The sequence below is a fragment of the Lagenorhynchus albirostris genome, chromosome 3 (genome assembly GCF_949774975.1).
Source record: "Lagenorhynchus albirostris chromosome 3, mLagAlb1.1, whole genome shotgun sequence".
In the NCBI taxonomy this organism is placed as follows: Eukaryota; Metazoa; Chordata; class Mammalia; order Artiodactyla; family Delphinidae; genus Lagenorhynchus; species Lagenorhynchus albirostris.
In genome coordinates, this window is record NC_083097.1 from 8,813,876 (window position 1) to 8,821,488 (window position 7,613).

Below are 7,613 nucleotides of genomic sequence, written 5' to 3' on the forward strand. Positions count from 1 at the left end.
GTGTCCCCTGCATTGGCAGGCGGATTCTTAACCACTGTGTCCCCAGGGAAGCCGAAAATGATATTTTTATCTCTAAAGATACATTTTAAAAATTGTCGGCTCTTATAAAAATTGTAGTTTTTGTGCCTCCTACAGAAGAGGAGCCCGGGGCTCAGCATGGCCCTTTCGACATCAGGTCTGTTGTGTTGTTTAGTTTTTAAAGTCCATAGTAAGGGAAAAAATCAGATACATGTGGGTAAAAAATGAGATCTCAATAGGAATGTTTTCTCCCTTTTTTTTTTTTGCGGTACACGGGCCTCTCACTGTTGTGGCCTCTCCCGTTGCGGAGCACAAGCTTCGGACGCGCAGGCTCAGCGGCCATGGCTCACGGGCCCAGCTGCTCCGCGGCATGTGGGATCTCCCCGGACCGGGGCACGAACCCGTGTCCCCTGCGTCGGCAGGTGGACTGTCAACCACTGCGCCACCAGGGAAGCCCTCTCCCTTTCTTTAAGGAGAGGTATTTTACCTCCAAATGTTCAAAGTCATCATGTCAGTGGACTGTCATGATTAACAGGGATTATTGGCTCTCATTCCTCCTCGGCCACCTTCAACCCAAGTTGTGTTTCTTGTTTTTCCTTTTAAAGCCTTACAAGAGGCTATGAAGATTGGCCAACACATTCCAGAACATTCCCTACCAAGTTCCCTGATACTATCTTGGTGGACACATGGCCTGTTTCCCAAGATGTAAATGAAGACAGTTTAACCATTTTGCAAGCATGTAGCAAGAGCCGCTAGTTTCAAAACTGGGCAAAAGACCGCTGTACCCTTCTCCAGGCAGTTTTGGTGTCTTAGGGTTTCTTGATTTGCCACACCTGCCTCCTGGCACGAGATTCAGATTTAGAAAAGATTCCTCATGTGACAAGTAATTAGAAATCCAACTCAAACGACAAAGGGGAAGCTGTGGCTCCCATAATGGAAGTCCGGAGGTGGACGGATTTCCCTGAAGGCTGATGTGGTGACTCAGGTACGTGATGTGGGAACCCTAGCTGTCTTCCTCTCGTAGAGACAGTTTTATCCTGAGGCCTGTCCCCCTTGTGGACCTGTAGAAGTCAAAGCCAGCTACTTTCTCCTTCATGTCCAGTAGGAGACAGAGTGGGACTGTCTGCAAACCCCCAAGAAGTCAGAGGGTCATGTGATTGGACAGTTTCCATTATATGATCATTGATGGACCCATGATGTGACCAGGATGCTGTGCTGTGCTGTGCTGATGGGCAGAAGTCCACCACAGCCCAACCCCTGGAACTAGAAATGGTACCCACACCCCACTCCCCAACACTGGGCTTCCCCAGGGCAGAGGGCGTGCACCTGAATGAAATCTGTTGCCCTTAGAAAGGAGGAAAGGTCAACGGCTGCTCTCAGCAGGCCCCCTGCAAGGACCTCTGTTGTGATTTTCTGGAAATTACCTTTGGCAAAAGCCGGAACTTCCAAATTTCTTCTTGGCGATGTTTTCCAGCACAGATGGCATATTAGGGGAAAAGGGAGTTTCTTGATAAGCTCTGAGATGAGATTTTTCAGCCATGGCATCTAGAAAGTAGATCCTGAATTCAGCATATATACGCACTAGATACACATTTATCTTTTTCATGGAATACTTTTCAATAACCTTGCCTTGGAAAGTTTTAGGTTGAAAAAGTATAAAAAGACAGTTTTAGCAATGATTCTCAACATCCGTGACTTGGTTTGGGCACTAAGTGTTTTCCTAAGGGGAAGTTTATATTCCAACCTTCAAGTATAATTGTCAAATAGGACAAGATTTGCTGAAAGATAATCATTTTAAGAAGTTTACAGCTGTATGTTTTTACCCTAGTATTCCACAAATACGACACCTCCCCCTCCAGCATGTAAAAGTGTTTATTTCCCTTTGCCAATCATCAACCCCCGGTAGAGAACTTTCTGACTGACATTCAGATCTTCATACAGAGCAAAGTGGATCATCTGAGGCAACCCTCAGATGCATAGCTTTTCATGTAGTTGATTACCGTTGGTTGAGGTTTTCTTATCAATTCCTGGGCAGAAGTTTGAAAGGTAACACTGACGATGCATGATACAGCACATTCCAGAAATGAGTGTTTTCCTTTGATTTTTGCTCGGTATCTGCAAATCCCAGCATTTCAGGAGCATCACCAGGGCAGAACACCATTAATGTTTTTTTTTTTTTTCTATTTGACTAATTTACTTTGAAGAATTTTCACATGGCTTCCAAACTGTCATCAGCTTTCACGACGATGTGTAAGACCTGAGAAAACCACATTTCTTTTCCAACAGTATCTTGAGCCATTGTGCCTAATGAAATTATTAAGCTCAATTTCCTCTATTGGTTTATTCAGCACACATAGGGAAAAGAGGGGCATTAACTCAGTCTTTTGCAAAACTTGAAGTTTGATGTTCTAAGCTAATTCAGTTAATGATTATTTGATTGAAAAATTGGACTGGCTTGAACAGCAATCTGAATTTTTTTCTTAGATTCTTCTCCAAAGGAAACTTGAGCAGCTGTCAGAATGCAAATTTTCACGAGTTTCTCCACTATGAAAGGTTGGTTTTGTTGTTATTGTTGCTTTAATCTTAGTAATGGAAAAAGCTGAATCATACAAAACCTTCTGCACTTTTTTGATTCCTGATATTATGTTCTAGTTCTGTCCAATCTTACGTGCAGCCGAAAATTCTCCTTTGCAGGAAAAGCAAAGGTATAAACATAAATGTCCTCTTAAAATATTTTGGCTGAAATATCACTTAAATCAATAACTTCTGTCAGGGACTTTCCTGGTGGCACAGTGGTTAAGAATCTGCCTGCCAATGCAGGGGACAGGGGTTCGAGCCCTGGTCTGGGGAGATCCCACATGCCGCGGAGCACCTAAGCCCATGAGCCACAGCTACTGAGCCTGCGCTCTAGAGCCCGCGAGCCACAACTACTGAGCCTGCGTGCCACAACTACTGAGCCTGCGTGCCACAACTACTGAAGCCCACGCGCCTAGAGCCCGTGCTCTGCAACAAGAGAAGCCACAGCAACAAGCCCGCGCACCGCAAAGAAGAGTAGCCTCCTCTTGCCACAGCTAGAGAAAGCCCACGCGCAGCAACGAAGACCCAACACAGCCAAAAATAAATAAATTAAATAAATAAAATTTAAAAATATTAAATGTGTTGGCATCTCTTAAAGAAAAAAAGAATTTCTGTCATAGTTACACAACAATTCTGGAACTCCAACATACTGGAAAAAAAGTACTCCATCCTGCGTGAATCCATATATGACAATAAACATTGCCACAAATTGTTGATGCCATCTTCAGCCACCCAAAGAAAAAAGAAGAGTAAGCAAAAATGAAAGGTTTGATGGAAATACCTGGTCCCATACTTGTAGAGTGATGAGGGGTGTCCAGTGGTGGTGGGTCCAGACACCCAGGCATGTCTGAAATTTGGAATGCTGAGACCTCTTTCAGGTTCCAAGACTGTGTCCTTGGTCTGAGCCCACCACATTTAATGGCTCCATGGCAAGATGTAAATAATCTTTCTGGACAGTAATCTAATGTTGCCAACTCAAGTTCAAGGATAAGTGCTAACTTATACAAACAAGAGACGGTCCCAGAATCTAATTTTATACTTTATTACAGTATCTATAAAATCCAATGTTATTTTAAAAATATATGCATACTTATATTTAAACAGCAAGCTCACATACTGTGCAGTAGGAAGCAGCAGAAAAAAATTGGATTTTATAATCCAGGTGAATAGGACACATTGTGTTAACACGTGAGCTTCCTCTAAAGCCTTTCTTGCTTTATTTTCTGCCTATATGCACCATTCAGGGGACTTATTTGTTCTCTGTAGTTTGTATTATAAAATAAATATCTGTTTTTAATTTTCCAAGTATAACATTAAAATGCTTAATATGTTTCCCCCAATTTCCCACACCTGCCGGCCATATTCTGCCGGACCCCACTCCTACTAAATACTTCCAAAGAAAGAGTGCTTGGGAATTCCCTGGCGATCCAGTGGTTAGGACTCTGTGCCTCCATTGCCGGGGGCCGGGTTCGATCCCTGGTCAGGGAGCTAAGATCCCACGAGCCCTGTGGTGAAGCCAAAAAAAAGAGTGCTTAACATGGAATGACACAGCAATGAATCCCAGAGAAGCAAGAGTTATTTTGTGAATCTCAACTACTCTGACTTTTTTATATGGACATAAAACCAAATTTTTTTTTAACATCTTTATTGGGGTATAATTGCTTTACAATGGTGTGTTAGTTTCTGCTTTATAACAAAGTGAATCAGTCATACATAAACATATGTTCCCGTATGTCTTCCCTCTTGCATCTCCCTCCCTCCCACCCTCCCTATCCCACCCCTCCAGGCTGTCACAAAGCACCGAGCCAATATCCCTGTGCCATGCGGCTGCTTCCCACTAGCTATCTACCTTACTACGTTTCTTAGTGTGTATATGTCCATGACTCTCTCTCGCCCTGTCACAGCTCACCCTTCCCCCTCCCCATAACCTCAAGTCCGTTCTCTAGGAGGTCTGCGTCTTTATTCCTGCCTTACCCCTAGGTTCTTCATGACATTTTTTTTTCTTAAATTCCATATATATGTGTTAGCATACGGTATTTGTCTTTTTCTTTCTGACTTACTTCACTCTGTATGACAGACTCTAGGTCTATCCACCTCATTACAAATAGCTCAATTTCGTTTCTTTTTATGGCTGAGTAATATTCCATTGTATATATGTGCCACATCTTCTTTATCCATTCATCTGATGCTGGGCACTTAGGTTGTTTCCATCTCCAGGCTATTGTAAATAGAGCTGCAATGAACATTTTGGTACATGACTCTTTTTGAATTTCGGTCATAAAACCAAATTTTAAAGTAGGCAGCCCTCAGGTTAGGAACAGAGATGTGTATTAAAATGCTATTTGTCAGGCTTTTTTTTTGGCATGGAGAATTATGTCTGCATTAAACAAAATGTTATAAAGGGTGCCTCACCAGTGTCCTATATCCATGTGAAATGAATTATACTAATCAAGGACTTCAGACATATATGGACTCAGGTAGATTGAAGGCGGGCCCTCCGCAGGTTTGGATGCTGAGAGCAAGGAGATTTAATGAGGTGTAGGAAAACATCGTCCACCAACAGTACAACCTTCCAGGTTGTCTGATTCTAGTCTTTCATTGTCTTTGAGCTGTTTTCTGTCTCAGTAAGTTGTAGGTACCTGTGTTAGTTTCTTAGGGCTATCGTAACAAAGTGGCACCAGCTAAGTGGTTTAGAACAGAAGTGGATTGTTTCACAGCTCTGGAGCCTAGAAGTCTGAAGTCAGGGTGTCAGCAGGTCCATTCTCTCTCTGAAGGCTCTGGGGGATCCCTCCCCACCTCTTCCAGCTTCTCATTCCCGCCGCTAGCCATGCTTGGGCGTCTTGGTTTGAAGACGCATCACTACGATCTCCACTCTTGTCATCATGTGATGTTCTCCCCGTGCGTGTGTCTGTGTCCAAACGTCCATCTTCTTCTAAGGACATCAGTCGTATTGGATTTGGGGCTCACCCTCATCCAGGATGACCTCATCTTAACTTGATTACATTGCAAAGACCGTATTTCCAAATAAGGTTCCATTCGCAGGTTCTCGGATGGATGTGAATTTTCGGTGGGCGTTATTCAACCAGGTACAGTAACTAATAGCAATGCAAAGGATTCATGTTTATAGACATGCACAGTCTGTCCTGTTCAGGAGAGGTGTAATTGCCTTCTCTCTCTCCTGGCACCTGGAACAACCAGTGTTTCCTTCATCTGCACGTTCATTTAAATATTCCTGATCTGTAACTGGGTCTGCTCTTTGGACTCTCTTTTAAACAGATTGGCATGTGTGCCTGGTTCCTTCCTTTGTTGAATAAAATCTTTAACAAGCATTTATTTTTATATGTATGTGAGAGTCATGATTTTACCTTTTTTAAAAAACTACTTTTTAACAGTGAAAAGAGGAGGAAAAAGAAAGCACAAGGGAATTCCCTTCCCCTTCCATGGACCCTACTCTAGCCCTGAGCCAAAGGCTGAAGTCAAGGGTGCCTTGAACCCCCTCTATCTTCCACTCAGCACCTGCTCCAGCCTCCCGGAGACGTCTCCTCAGGTTCTCTGTCCTGCATCCCAAGTGGGTGGAGCCCTCACCTGGAGCCCGAGCACCTGATACCAATGCTTCCTCCTGAATCCGACTCACTTCGCCCCATCCAAAGGCCCTGTCCTCAGCGGCTCCCTTGTGAATTGCAACTGGGAGAAGCTGATCCCCTTTTCCCACTGAACTCCCACCTTTTAAAAAGACAGTGCTTGTTGACCCATTTTCACCAATATTCAGCCTGATTTTAAAGAATGTAATTGAGATTCTGATCCTACTTTTCCCAGATTCTTCTTCTTTTGCCTCCGAATTCACAGAACGTCTAAATCTGTTTCTTTTCTTAAATTTACAATTGTGTCCTATGACATAGCAATGTGTAGATAGTTAGCAAATCAGCTGTTATAAATTGAGGAAGTTTTCAGATACTTTTATTTTTATTTTCAAATTGTTATTTTGGGAGAAATGGGCAGTTTGTTTAGAAGTGTTCTTATTTATACATTTTTCTGTTTACCTCTTTGGGAGGTGATTTGGTCGAAATATATTTATGGTTGGAGCCAGAGAGGTGGATTTGGGGTCTGGAAGGTTTCAAAGATGTAAATACTCACTAGAGACTGGGGAATATCTGTGGTTGTACCTTGGGTGGCTTTTCCATCTTCAGGGTTGGGAAGCAGCGCCTCTGGAGGGAAAGATGAGGTCTGCCCCAGGAAGGGATTGGCAGGGCGGTGGAGGAAGGTTCTAGGAGACCAATGTGCCCCACTAAAAGCCAAGAGTAGGAATTCAGTGGGCCTTCCAGGTTTCACGGTTGAAGGGAGCTGGTAACTCCAGATCAGGTCTGTGGTTGCAGCAGTCTGTAAGGTTCTGGAAGCTTTTCCATGTTATTTCTGTGCTCCTGTCCTGGGCCACAAGGAGAGGAGGCAGGCAGACTGGAGGTGACTGTGTCCCACTGCACAGCTGTGGAAGGGCAACTAGGGTTGTGTTAAGGAGGGAACTGCTTAAAGAAGGTGACACTGCCGCCACAGATGCTGGGATGCTGGGTGGTGGCCATGGGCTCCCTGGAGATGTAATAGGGAAGAACCTTTGGATTTGGGGGGTTTTATTGGCTGCTTGACGCAGCTAGTGGGATCTTAGTTCCCCAACCAAGGATTGAACCCACGCCTTCGGCAGTGAAAGCATGGAGTCCTAACCACTGGACCACCAGGGAATTCCTGGGAAGAACCTTTGTATTCTATTACAAGTTAATCACTAAAGGGATATTACCTGTAAGCTTAAGTTATACATAAAGGCCCATCTCTGGGAACCCTGCCTCCCAGGTAAAGAGTGTTAAGCTAAAATACCTTTGTTTAGCTCACAGGAAACAACATGACCAGGCCCACCTGTGAATGACTGCAGGCAGGAAGAAATGAACACATCCCCTCTGAGGGCTGACCAGAACCAAGAAATGTTTGACTTTCTTCCCTCCCCTTTTAGTATAAAAGAAGCCTGAGTTCTA

At 43.9% G+C, this 7,613-nt stretch overlaps 1 long non-coding RNA gene across 2 annotated transcripts; it reads left to right on the forward strand.

Moving 5' to 3' along the window:
* The first annotated feature begins 366 nt into the window (after positions 1–366).
* LOC132517971 (uncharacterized) lies at positions 367–7,613 on the forward strand. Of its 2 annotated transcripts, XR_009539849.1 has the most exons (4): positions 367–1,003; positions 1,124–1,290; positions 2,503–2,571; positions 7,469–7,613. It is a non-coding gene; the product is annotated as an uncharacterized LOC132517971 (long non-coding RNA). The 2 variants fall into 2 exon arrangements; XR_009539850.1 differs by lacking the exon at positions 1,124–1,290.